The following is a 13,840-nucleotide window of genomic DNA, read 5'->3' as shown; positions in this document are numbered from 1 at the left end:
TTAATTCTACAAAGGTCCCGGTCAAAGTTATTCCTCAAACTTTATTATTTTAATAAAGAAGCCCAAAGTTTCCATGTGTGTCAGGAAATTCATTATCACTGTAAAATAGCAAAAGGTCACAAAATGTCTCCTTCCACAATCAAATAGCATGTAAGAAAAATTTCTTTTTCTCAACAATTCATTACCCCAGCAGAACCAAGAGAAACCTCTGACATTTGCTTCAGGGGAAATAAATGTTCCATAGATCATGAAGAAAAATGACAAACAAATTAATGAAAAACAAATACTCTCCTGCAGTATCCCCAGCCATGCCAGACCAAACACAAGTCAAAGTCAGCTTTTATTCTCAGGTCTTTCCAACTCTGAAGAGTGACAGTTTCCATAATGGCATCAGCACTTTACTTACAGAAAGCTGTACACACACCAAAGAAACACAAATTAAAGAAACGTGCGGTGGAAAAACAGAAAGAGAAATTCTGTCATTTCATGCATATTTAACTGTAGTGGGAAAGTCATTGCTGGCAAAGCATTATTGGACTCTTAAGCTAATAAGTGGAAGCATTCTAGAAGTTACCCCCCCACATAATGCTTTATACAAAATTGTAACTTGACCGAAGTCAGCAGTGCTCAATTTTCCCACATCCTAAAAATTCCTTTCTTTAATTCTGCCTCATTCTAGCCAACTTTCTCTTCATCTTTAAACTTTGTCAAGGAGTAGCGTGCATGTACTTTCTCCATATCTTCTATTTCCATTCATTTACAAGCTATTTAATTTTAACACAAAGTATATTTTCATTTTTTAAAAACACAAGCAGTACAAATAAAACCAAAATTTACTGTGACCCCTCCAGCCCCAGGCCCCTCCCCAGACATGACCGCTGCTAGCAGTTTTGTCCTTCTAGACCACTGAAGATGTACATACTTATATAATATGGATTTATGGAATTATGTATGTGTGTATATATAGTACTTTTTTTACATAAATGATATCATAAAATGTACTTCTTTGCCACATTTTTTTTTTTTTTTTGGTACCCAATGATCTACCTTGGAGATCTTTCCAGGTCAGTACGTATAAAGCAGTGGTCTTCAAATGGGGGCAATTTCTAGAGACATTTTTGATGGTCACAGCCTGAGTGGAGATGCTCCTGGCATCTAGTAGGTAGAGGCCAGGGATGCTGCTAAACATCCTACAATACACAGGCAGCCCCCAAAACAAAGAATTATTCACCCCCAAATGTCAATAACGCCGAGGTTGCAAAACGCTGATATGAATCTACTTTATTCTTTTAACTGCTGTATAGTATTCTGTAGTTTCTTTCACCAGTCATGTAACAATGTACATTTAGATGAATTTTTTAAAACACGCTTATTTATGCCCATTAGTGAGTGTTTCTCCCACTTACTTTTTACCCAACTGCAATCTGCCTTCTCCCTCAAATACCCTCTAGGTCACCAGTAGCCTCCTAATTTCTAAATCCATTGGCTCCTTTTTGGGATGAGGTGACTTGGCCTTTCCGTGACATTCATCTGGGCTCATCTCCCTTCTCCTGGAAGCATGCCGGCTGCCCTCCAGGCACCGTGCTAGCCACTGGGGATGTGAAGATGGACTGAGAAGGTCCCTGCCCTGGAGACCCTCTGGTCTAGGGGACAAGCACATACACCAGCTGCACAAAGTGAGACACTCCCGAATCAGGGTATATGCTGAGTTTGCTGAGTGACTGAATAAGTGATTAGATAAAGTGTCAAAGATTTTAAAGGACAATAGAAAATGTTTTCCCTTCACGGTTCTGAATTTACTGCATATTTGATCTTCATGACTGCTTCTTCCACCACATAGATTTAAAAAAATAAATCAGGAAAAATGCTTTCCTCACATGTTCCCACCACCACTCTTTTTTTTTCTGCTTTGAAACAGCAACTGCATTGTTTCACACTTGCTCTACAGGGAATGCACTTGGCCTTGGCCAAGGCAGAGAAAAGATCAAATTAGAGAGCAAGCTGGCTTGCCGCTGGACCAGGCGGGAAATGAGACTGGCTCGCCCTCCCATGCATCTGGAGCCTCCTTCCTTTCCCCCCACCCCCGCTTCGTGCTTTGCACCTCCTGGGGCTGTGAGCCCTTCCCTCCTGTGAGGGGTCTCCGGGAGTGGGCTGAGTGCAGCTGCCGCCTGGTCCTTGTTTCTCTGGATCAAGGAACCTTAAGCCCCTACCTGAAAACTGACAGCAAAGCAAAGCTCCACTATAAATCCAGTTCAGTGCTCAAAGTGGGCTCCTTAAGCAAGGACTGAATGGTCCCTGGGCAGACCCTGAGAGGTACAAAGATAAAGGGGACCTGGCCCTGCCCCAAGGAGCTGGAGGGAGCTGTGGGTAAAGAGCATGGATAAACAGCCACTTAGAATGCAAGGCAGAATACAGTTAGCCCTAAAAATAGGACTGAGCCAAGTTGCTTAAGGAGAAAGAGGGGATTAGTTATGATAGGGGATCAAGCAAGGCACTTGAAAATCATTTCCCCTCTCTCTTAGAAATACAAGCAGCTTTGTTTGATGAATTCTTTCAATTTAAACACAAGGGAGGTAGGATTCCAGAAAGAAAGGATGAAGTGTCGTCTGGAGAACTAGATTCTAGAGTGCCGGTCTGCACATCACCATGTAGTTTGCGTAAGGCCCCTGAACCTTAGACGTGGGAGTTTTTAATCTCAGATATTTATCTCAAGACTCAGTAAAAAACATCCAGGATGGTGGCTGTCTTTGCCCCAAATACTCAAGTCTAAGAAGCCCTGGTGGTATGTCAAGGATCTTACTTTGACTCATTTCCATTCAAGAGCATTTTCTGCAAGTCACATTATCTAATTCTTAAAGGCACATCCACTGCATTGCTCCAGATCTGTGTAGATCTGTAGACCACTACAAGAGGACAGAGGTGACTTTTTTTTTTTTTAACTTGAAAGATTGCAAAGGGACAATGAGGTTTTTAAAAGAGCCATGTCCAAACCCATCTTCGTGGAGAGCTCAGGGGCATCCTCTTTTGCCTCCCCCATTTTAACTTACCCCATCCCAGTCATGGTGGGGTTTTTTTTTTGTCTTTCTATCCCACAAAAGTTATTGTTCAGATGTTGGTCTTGGTCGTTTGCCAACCAATTTTAAAATAAAAGGCACTGCGCATAATTTTCAAAAAAAAAAAAAAAGTTCTGTATTTGTATTTCTAATTGCTTAGGTTGAAGCCGTGTGGGGTCCTGAGTGCATAAAGGAGAGAGCTGGAGCACAGAGTCTTTCACTGTAAAGTACAAGCACAGCTAGACAGAGGGCAGAATGGAAAATTTGACAGATGTGCAGGTTTGGGGAGGGCAGCGCTAAGAGGGAAGAGGATGAAGTAGTTGGTCAAGTGGGTCAGTGAACAAGGACAACAATAATAAGAACCAGAGCTGGAGTTTGTTTTTGGTCTATGAATGCGCATTCTTTATCTCCCAAGTAAAGAAGCAAGTGAACTAGGGTTGGGAGGCATGTGGAACACTGCTCCAGACACTCCCAGAGGGCTGCTGGGTTCACTTCCTGTTGCTGTGTAACAAATGACCACAAATTTCCCAGCTTCAAACAACACCCATTTATCATCTTCCAGTCCTCAGGGTCAGAGGTCTGGGCAGGCTCAACTGGGTTCTCTGTTTAGGGCCTCGCCAGGCTGCAGTCCAGGTGTGGGTCAGGCTGGGCTCGCACCTGGAGGCTCTGGGGAAGAATCTGCTCCCAGGCTCTTGGAGTTCTTGGCAGAATTCGGTTGCTTGTAGTTGTAGGACTGAGGTCCCTGTTCTCCCTGCAGGGCTGTTCCCAGCTTCTAGAGCCCGTTCTCACATCTTTGCCCTGTTACCCCAGAGCCAGAAAGAATCTTCCTCTTGTCGAATCCCTCTCAGGTCTGGAATGTCTGATGTCTCTTCTGCTGTGAGTCAGAGAAATGTCTGTTTTTAAAAGGCTTGTGATTAGGTTAGGCTGCCCAGATAATCTTCCTATCTTGAGGTCACTGATTCGTAACCTTCATCACATCTGCAGAGTACCTTTTGCCACGTAAGTCGCATAATCACAAGAGTAACACCAGGGAGTGAAGGTCATGGGGCTGAGAATTCAGCCAACCACAGCTGCCCAGGGTATGGTTCCATCTGACCTTGAAATGACACCTGGAGATCCAGGACCTAGGGCCCCGAAAACCCGTGACTGAGGGTGGTGGTGGGGAATGGTGAGCGACACAAGGAAGGAAATATCCTCCAGGAGCCAAACAGAGAAGGACTTTTGGAGGCAGAATCAGAGGAGGAATTCAGCTCCTTTCATCAATAAGCGTTTTTGCTGAGAAGTTTCTTTGCGAGGCACTGTTAAGCGTTAGAATAATGAAGGAGAATGTGGGGTCCCTGACATTTAGGAGTCCACAGGCTAGTGAGATTATGAGATATCTCCTAGACTGGATATGCTGTCCTGATCAAATTTGTACCCTGAGAAATCTACATATCTTCAGGAAAGTACTTTTATATATTTTACGGACTTCCCTGAGTACCTGCTGCTATTGTAGCCACCACCAACTTTCTACTCAAGGGGGTAACTCAGGCCCTGAGAAGCAGGGACTTCAGAACCAAGGTTGTGGTTCTGAAAGGGACCTCAAGGCCTCAGGGGGCTCCAGCAGAAGTGGCAGCAGAGGTAGGGACCAGAAGCTTCACATTATAGGGAAAGGGCCTTCATGGAGAAGAATGGGTCCCAGGAGGCTACCTTGCTCAGATCAACCATAAACTACCGAAGATGGATCATTCCCTATATTATTTCAAAACATCTCCAGAGATAAGAATTCCTCAGTCTCCTTCATAAGGCTAAAGTTCTTTACCTTTTCCCAACCTGTAAATTCTTTTCCCTTTGTTCATTCCTCTGTGGAAATAAAAAGCAAGTGCTTCACGCTAGTTTCACAATAATATGTTATGCAGCTTTCTTCTGAGCATTCAGATGAATAATGTTTGGAACTTTCCTTATTACTTAATAGCATCTGGACCTGAGCAAAAAGAGTAAAGTCAGGTAAAAATGGAGCTCTAGAAAAACTCTCTTCAGGAAAATGTGGGAACAAGGATAGTAGGCTCAGATGCTTTCCTCCCCCTTTTTTGACAGGCTACCATGCACAATTTCTCAAGTTGCTAACTGCATAAGGGCACAGCCTGTCTTCCATCTGCCAAGTTATGCTTCCTGGCACAGAAAGGGTGTCTTGTTCTAATTTGAATAATGTACTCTGTAAACTTGTAGAGCCCTGTTCTTTGCACCTGCTCTCTCCTTATCTTGAGCTTGTGAGTCACAGTGAAAGGGGTGAAAAGTAATCAATCTCTTGGACAAAAAACAGGGAAGGAGCATTGGAGACAAGAAGGAAAGCCAAGGAAAAAATTCTTGGGGAAAGGTAATAGGGAAAGGCAAAGAGGGGAAAGGGAGGTGACCATAAGACCTCCTAATCAGAAGTTTAGGAAATATGGTTTGCCCTGTTCAGCAACCATAATACTAGAAAATAAGCATTTTCTTTAAAATAACACTTCATATTCAGTCAACTTCATGAAAAGATAATTGCATTGTGATTAAGCTTACAGACATAAAATTAAGCCTAATGCCTTTAATTTCACACTTTTTTGGTTTGCTTTGTTTTTGCTGTTGTTTTGGTTTGGTTTGGTTTAGTATGGGGTTTTGGGGTGCCTTTGTATATTCAACAGATATTTCTTGGTACTGATTATGTTCACAGCACTCTCCTAGTTCTTATATGTAATCCTTGTATATAGTGGTCCTCAATCTTTAGAGTGCATAAAAATCACCTGGGCAGCATGTTAAAAATGTAGCTTCCTGGGCCCCCTCTCCATATAGCTGCAGGATCTCTGAAGCTATGGTGTGGTCAAACACTCAGGCAGTTCTAATGATACAAGGATAACACTGACAAAGGTTGCTGTAGGGAGGTAAAGAGTATAACCCAGAGTTCCTTGTCCGCAAAGAGCATGTATGAGTCAGGGAAATAAAATGTAGATATATTTCAGTGGATGCTGAAGAGCTAGATGAGTAATAGAGAAGACAGATAATAGGGAGATGTTATATGGGGAGAAGAAGAATATTCCTAAATAGAGTTCTCAGGAGACTTCAGGAAAGAGATTGGATTTCAACTGGGCTTTTAAAAGAGGGAGAAGCCATTTCAGGTGGGGAAAACAGATTAATAAAGGCACTGCAATTTCATGCAGTGACAGACAGCTCAAAGCAACTTAGGGGACACGGTATCTCCTCATTGCATCGTTGGTGATCCCTCTTGAACCACAACCTCATTCTTCTTCCTTATGAGGTTGCTTTTAAGAATCCTTCATAAGAGGTTGCACATGTACATCTAAAGAGAGATTAATCGGAATAAAGACTCAGACATAGAGAATGGACTTGAGGACACAGGGAGGGGGAAGGGGAAGCTGGGACGAAGTGAGAGAGTAGCATTGACATATATACACTACCAAACATAAAATAGGTAGCTAGTGGGAAGCAGTCGCATAGCTCAGGGAGATCAGCTCGGTGCTTTGTGACTACCTAGAGGGGTGGGATAGGGAGGGGGGGAGGGAGACGCAAGAGGGAGGAGATATGGGGATATATGTATACATATAGCTGATTCACTTTGTTTTACAGCAGAAACTAACACAACATTGTAAAGCAATTAAACTCCAATAAAGATGTTTAAAAAAAGAGAGATTAATCAGTATTTAAATATATGCATGAGTTATGTATAATGACAGCCTGATTTAAGTGTCTCTAATGTTGAAGAACAATATGGATTCCAAATGGCATCTGATTATTAAATTCAGATGCCAGAGCCTTTCATTAACAATGAACTTTTTATTCTGTGTAGTTCGTTTTTTCTTTATATGTTCCTTTGGAAGTGGCAGGGCTACAGACATCTCAAACTATACTGCCAATCAGTGAAATAAAGGAAGTGGTCACACAATTAGATGTGAAGACACGCTATCAACCTTTTGCAATGTGGAGACCTTGTTTATTCATACAACCCATATTTGGAGTTCATTCTTTTTAAATGGATTTAAAAATCCCAAGTGTTGTTACTGAAAAGTGTTTGATACTTGTGTTTTACAATTCTTTCTCACTCAAGTAATTTTGAATATCAGAACACAATTTCAGAAAATATATTTAGTAAAATCAGAAGGAAACGAAGAGCGCTCTCTCTTTTGCTGATACTCACAATAAATACAAAATGAGAAAAATAGGTATTTGTATAGTATTGCATGACTCTATTATTTAGAGTACAAATCATTGCTGTGGCTTTTTTAAAGTGATAAATAAATGTTGTGTGGCTTCTGCTAGAGACTGTATCTAAAGTTTAATATGTATAACTATGGATAGAAAAACTATTAGTGGAAATACATTTATTTATTCTTTAGATGTACATTCATAATTTGCAAACATTTTTTTATCACCATCATCAATTATTATATTCATGTGTGCCCAGGACAATTCTGAGCCTTCTAAGCTGCAGCTAATGCTACGTTGTGTGAGTGATATTTTGTGTGTGTGTGTGGTGTGTGTGTGTGTGTGTGTGTATTTGAAAAAAACTTTCTGTGACTTTGCTTCTAGAATGTGACCATATCAAATATTTGGGATTACTTTAATCATATTAGGATTAATTTCTACCAAATTGATCTTGGCTGTTATATTGCCATTCCCAATCTAGTACATATATATGTGTATGCATGTGTGTGTGTGTGTGTGTGTATGTATATATTTTTTAACACGTAGATCATATTTGAAGTTTCCTTGAACAACTTTCCCAGCCTGGTTTCACATTGGTTGTTCATTAAGGAGTTGATCTGCTCTCTCTTCTCCTCCTCACTATAAATACTTTTCTACTTTTCTCTCAGGCCAGGTGGGTGCCCCCCAGAACACTATGCTTTCCTTCCTGTCTTGCTGCCTGTGCTCTTGTTTGTGATTCTTCTGTGCACTTCCCAGGACCTAGCAGACAACAGAACACTTGTCTGCTGCTCTCTAAGTTCTGACCCATGCCTCGAGTAGGGCAGCCTTTGAGCCCTTTCCTATCTCCAAATTGATGAGCTTGTGGATCCCAATATGTAGACACACACGCATGGGCCCCTGGTGTACTCTTTCCTGCTCACAAGGATGTCACTTTTTCTAATTGCTTGAACAGTTAAGTGGATCTCAGTTCACATCTTCCAGGCAGTACTTGGCCAGAACTTCTGAATATTTAATCTCTGATGCAGGTTTAGTTCAGTTGGCTGATATCCTTCCAGTTTAAAAAAAAATTGTGGATGAAGTGTGAATACACTGTTAGGTTTTTCATCTGCATTAACAATTAGTATTTCCCAGATATTAAGTTTCTGCTTTTTATATTGCGTTTTTAGGGACATAGTATGGTCAAGAGTCTGTACTCATTGCTTCACACAATATGCAGTTCCTGAGATAATTATATAATTCTGAATGTTGATACACCCATAAGAGAGTTTGCTTTTCCTTCTCACACATCTGTTTTGCTTTATGCAAGAGAAATTTCTCATGCCAGAATGACTTTCAGTGGATATAGGCAATCTGCTTTATGTTGAGCCTCTGCAATTCACAGATGCAAATGTTTAAAAAGCAGTGAAGTTAACGTAGTTATTTCTTCATCTGAAACGTCGCCAGTCACTACTTTTGTCCTTTAAAAAAATCTTATTGTGTTATAAATCCATTGTGTGTAATTCTTATAGCCTTGCCTCATAATTCTCATATAAGAACTGAATTAACTCTTTAGTGGCCTCCTAGGATGAATTTCAAGGTCCCACTAGTTTATATTGCTAGTTTCACTGTGTCTTCTTGATAGAACTTGGGTTCTTAGGGAGGGAAGAAGGGATGCAGTTTCATTACCCAGAATAGAATCCCACTAACCAAAAGAGCCACCACTAAAAGTTTAGCCTTATCACTGTGTGCCCTCCATTATTAAACCAACAAATACGAATACCCATTGCCTCACTCTGCGAGGAAGTGTGGGCAAGGCAAAACTACATGGATGCGAACCTCAGGAAATGTGCAGTCTAGCTGGACAGATGAAACCGAAAATAACAGTGCATGCTAAGGGTCAACTATCGTTCTGCTTCTGTGCTCTCGCTGCCCTGCAAGAAGGGAGAGACCTCAGCTTATCACACCCACACATCCAGACACTTGCTCCAAACCTTAAATTGAACCTGACCCTTCAGAACCTGAATTTTCCACATAAATTTACCTAACTTCTCTTGTATTGCTAAGTTGTTATATGGTATAAAGCCATCTGCATAGCAAGAAGTTTAAGTACATTAACAGTAGGTCAAAGATTCAAAGCCTTTGAGAGCTTGAGAGAAGTCCAACCACGATCATTTTCTGGTGCAATCGAACATGGGAGGGTTTGGTGGTTGAAAGTTCCTGAAACTCTCAAAGCACAGGAAGGCCGAGTACAGGTCCTGGTTGAAGATGTTTAACTAATGGAGTCCCTGGTGGCGCTGACTGTTTGCAGAAGGAAGCTCTTGTGTTTTCTGAAAATGCGTCCTCAATAAAAGCTCAAAAGCCATTCATTCCATGCTAATTACAGTTGCGTGATTGAAGGTACAGCTCTGTTGGCGTCTAGAATTAGAACAGCAGAGTGCGTCCCCCCAGAACATGAGCTCACGTGGCAAAAACAGACAAAATCCACCCCCACCCCCGCCAAACTGACTGTCGGCAGAAATCTGGGTCTGCTTTCTGAAATGGAATGTAGGTTTCCAAATTCTGTAGACAATCTCTTTCCAAAGCAAATGAGAAACAAATAACTCACAGGCACCCACTTCATTTTTCAGTTCAAAGCAAGGAGAGTTTTCACTATGCTGTTTCTGTCTTTTCACAACTGAGTTCTCCCCAGAATCCTTGTACCAATGGTACTAGAAATTCGTGGGATCAGAGATCTGGTTTGGGACATAAATGGAATCACTTCCATTCTTATTTCCCCTCCTGTCCTGACTTCCTGCATAGCAGGCTCTGTCTTCCTCTGTCTCCAAAAGAGAAATGACTATCCTACTCTGAGCACTTGACGGACAGACAGATTAACGTGCATTCTGCCTCAGGGAGATCTGCAGGGGCAGGGGGCAATGAGGCATAGGGCTGACAGGAAGTTGGAGAAGTGGATAGAGATTAGGAGAGCAAGTTTGCTAAGGGTAAGCTGGGGTGCAGCGCCTTTTCTTCTGGGATAGCAGATGGACTACTGTCTGCCTAATGCAGGGGTAAAGAAGAAAGCTCGCCAGGCTGCCTCACTAGACTGAGGTTTCTCAGTGGAGGGAGGGGGATAGGCCAGAGATGAACCCTGCTTTTACAGTCTACATCTTCTGCCGACATCCAGCCACACCGATTCCTCTCTGAGACTGGGAGTCCCCAGGTCAGCTGGAACCACAGAACCAGGCAGTTAGGCCTGGAGCTTAAGAAGTATGTCGATGAGGGCTTCCCTGGTGGCGCAGTGGTTGAGAGTCTGCCTGCCGATGCAGGGGACACGGGTTCGTGCCCCGGTCTGGGAAGATCCCACATGCCGCGGAGTGGCTGGGCCCGTGAGCCATGGCCGCTGAGCCTGCGCATCCGGAGCCTGTGGTCTGCAACGGGAGAGGCCACAACAGTGAGAGGCCCGCGTACCGCAAAAAAAAAAAAAAAAAAAGAAGTACGTCTATGGGATGGGCCAGGCCTACAGGCCTGCTGTGGGCAGAGCAAGGCAGGCCCCAGGTCTCATGGGCAGGTTGCCAGGACATGGTTATCAGAGCAGGAGCCCAGGGCTGAAAGCCTGCAGGCAGCAAGTGTGGCCAAATGCTTTGTCCCAAACAGCTGCAGGGTTGCCCCCGCCTGGTGTCAGGCCCGGTTTGGGGCTCTGGCTGGCCTCAGCCTGACCGCAGCATGGATCTCACAGCTCCAGCGGAAGGGCAAGAAGTGCTGCTGACTCTGGAGCTGAGCCAGACCTGACAGCCCCTCCCCTCCTCCCCAGACATGCTCCAGATCATGTGTCCTTGTTTGTTCCTCACTTGTTCCAGCTCCTCCATGGGACTGGTCCTCGGTGTAGACACACGAGAGAGTCACCCCCAGTATGTGCCAAAAGGTCTGTCACCAGATGCTTCTCCTGCTGGCTGGAGGTGGGCCTGAAATCCTCTCCATAAGAGTTACTTGCCTGGTTAGCACTGCTCAGTGAGACCCCAGTGCTGCTGCAGAATAGAGCTGGGCTCAAGTCCACACTGTAGAGGCCCTGCCCAGGTGAGGCCCAGCCACGGGGTCCAGCCCCATTTCCTGACCCTCCCTCCCACTGCTCAGCAATGCTGTGTTCGTCCTGTCCCCCCCCAAATATGCCACATGCTTTCCTGCCTCTGAGCTTTTCCTCATGCTGTTCCTTTTGCCTTGACTGCCCTTTCTTGCCTTCCTCTGCCTGGTAAAAATCTGGCTAATCCTTCAGTTCAAACGTAACCTTCCTCGGTAAAGCTTTCCCAGGCAGCACCACCACCTCCTTTCCTGGCAGAATTAAGTCCTAATGGCTCCTTCCTCGGCGACCACTCAGCACCTCTAGCCCATTATGGCAGGCTAATTCATGTCTATTTTTTGTTCGATTCCAAACCTCTCAAAGACAGGGACCCGAATGTCTGTTCATTCATCTTTGTGTCCCCTCCCAGCACATCATTTGTAATTTACACAGTCTTATTGCAAATCTGTTTGTAATTTACCTGGAACATAGTTTGTAATTTACACATCTTATTACAAATCTGTTACCTAAGATGGACGCCTTAACATTTTAGCTCTGACTAGTTGAGAAAGTCAAAAGGAGGGCAAGTGGAATACCTAATATTTATGCCTCTCTATGTGCTTCCCCCCATCAGTCCACATCCAACAGAAGTGTCAGCCAGGACATCAGCCCTAGCAGGGAGGGACTGGACAAGGCGGGCAGAGTCTGTCCAGTGACACTGCAAACAGGGCGGAGGTGTCAGCTGATTGAGTACTGAGCTGTCCTGAAGGCGGCGTGAGATTGGTCCCTGGTGGCCTTCGAAAGTATTTGGCTTTCTGCAGCTGCCTGTGGCTCCGGAAATCAGGGAAGTGCTTTAATGGGAGTGCTTCTCTGTGCTGGGGGGCATAAATGCAACACGAAATGAATTTCCCTCCACCCAGTACAGGATGTGCTCTTCAAGCATGTACCCCATGCCAGCTACACCCACAAGGATGTGCACTAGGATAGTGTCCTCCTGGCCACCCTGGAGGTGATGCAGGCCTCATCAGAAAAGTGTTGTAAAAACCACATGGATATATGTGGAATCTAGAAAAATGGTATAGATGATCTTATTTGCAAAGCAGAAATAGAGACACAGACATAGAGAACAAACGTATGGACACCAAGGGGGGAAAAGGGGGGGATGAATTGGGAGATTGGGATTGACATATATACACTATTGATACTATGTATAAAATAGATAACTAATGAGAACCTGCTGTATAGCACAGGGAACTCTACTCAGTGCTCTGTGGTGACCTAAATGGGAAGGAAATCCAAAAAAGAGGGGATATATGTATACGTATGGCTGATTCACTGTGCTGTACAGTAGAAATTAACACAACATTGTAAAGCAACTATACTCCAATAAAAATTTTTAAAAATTAATTACTTAAAAAAAACACAGAGAGTCAGACATTTGAATGCTAATTGGATATCTTAGTCCATTCAGGCTGCTATAACCAAATACCACACACTGGGTGGCTTATAAACAACAGAAATTTATTTCCCACAGTTCTAGAGGCTGGGAAGTCCAAGTTCAAGGTACTAATGGGGTCACAGCCTGGTGAGGGCCCACTTCCTGATTCACAGCCATGACTTCTCCCTGTGCCCTGCAAGGTGAGAGGGAAAGGGATATCTCCGGAGCCTCTTTTATGAGGGCACTAATCCCATTCATGAAGGCTCCACCCTCATGACTTAAGCACCTCCCAAAGGCCCTGCTTCCTAATACCGTCATCTTTGGGGGTTAGAATCTCAATGTACGAATTTCGAAAAGACATAAAGATTCAGACCACAGCACTGGTTATGTGAAGCTATTAGAGAACTACTGTTAATGTTCTAGGAAACATTGCTCATCTCTGCCCATTAAATCACTATTAATGTGATGATGGTATTACAATTATGTTTTTTGAAGAAACCTTGTCTTTTAGAAATATATACTGAAATATTTACAGGCGAATTTTATGATGGCTGGGATTTCCTTTGACACAATGTGGGGAGGAGGGGGAAGCAGGTAAAGGTGGAAGAAGATTGGCCACAGGCGGATTATTGCTGGAGTTGGGTGCCTTCATGCTTGTTATACTAGTCAGTTTACTCTTCTGTGTGTTTGAAATTTTTCATAATAAGATATTTTTAAGTATGTAGGAGAAAAGGTGGAAATAAGTTTATTTTGTTCTCATCCCCTCAATTCTTGGATTCACTTTATTATGTTTCTTTGCCTTGCCCAAGATCACCTCTGAAGGTTAGGGAAGAGGACCCAAATTATTGGCGTCTCCACCCCTCCAGCACCTTCTTAAAAGGCCTTTCCTCAGGTTTCTCAAATATGTTTAAGGCCTTGTAAAGAAGACTCGTCTCCTCCCATTGGTCAGGTGGGGTGGGGGACTGCCCTGAGTTCTGGACAGCATATCTGCACCCAGAGCGCTGGGCTTCACCTCCTGCTGGGATGAAGCACTTACCTCTCCCCAGAGGTAATAGGAGAGATGCCTCGTTGATGACAGGTTATAGAAGAGAAAGTGCCACTTCATTGTGCCTGTATCCCAGGGGAGCTGGCAAGGGCACCTTTTAAAAGAAAGACAGCTTC

General features: G+C 43.6%; 1 protein-coding gene across 1 annotated transcript in view; it reads left to right on the top strand.

Annotated features, from left to right (window-relative positions):
• ARSB (arylsulfatase B) overlaps window positions 1–13,840 on the top strand; it is a 187,018-nt gene that overhangs the window by 140,543 nt on the left and 32,635 nt on the right. The window lies entirely within an intron of this gene.

Source organism: Mesoplodon densirostris, chromosome 3 (genome assembly GCF_025265405.1).
Source record: "Mesoplodon densirostris isolate mMesDen1 chromosome 3, mMesDen1 primary haplotype, whole genome shotgun sequence".
NCBI lineage: Eukaryota > Metazoa > Chordata > Mammalia > Artiodactyla > Ziphiidae > Mesoplodon > Mesoplodon densirostris.
Note: the sequence above shows the minus strand (reverse complement) of the source record. Positions and strands in the feature narration are given on the sequence as shown.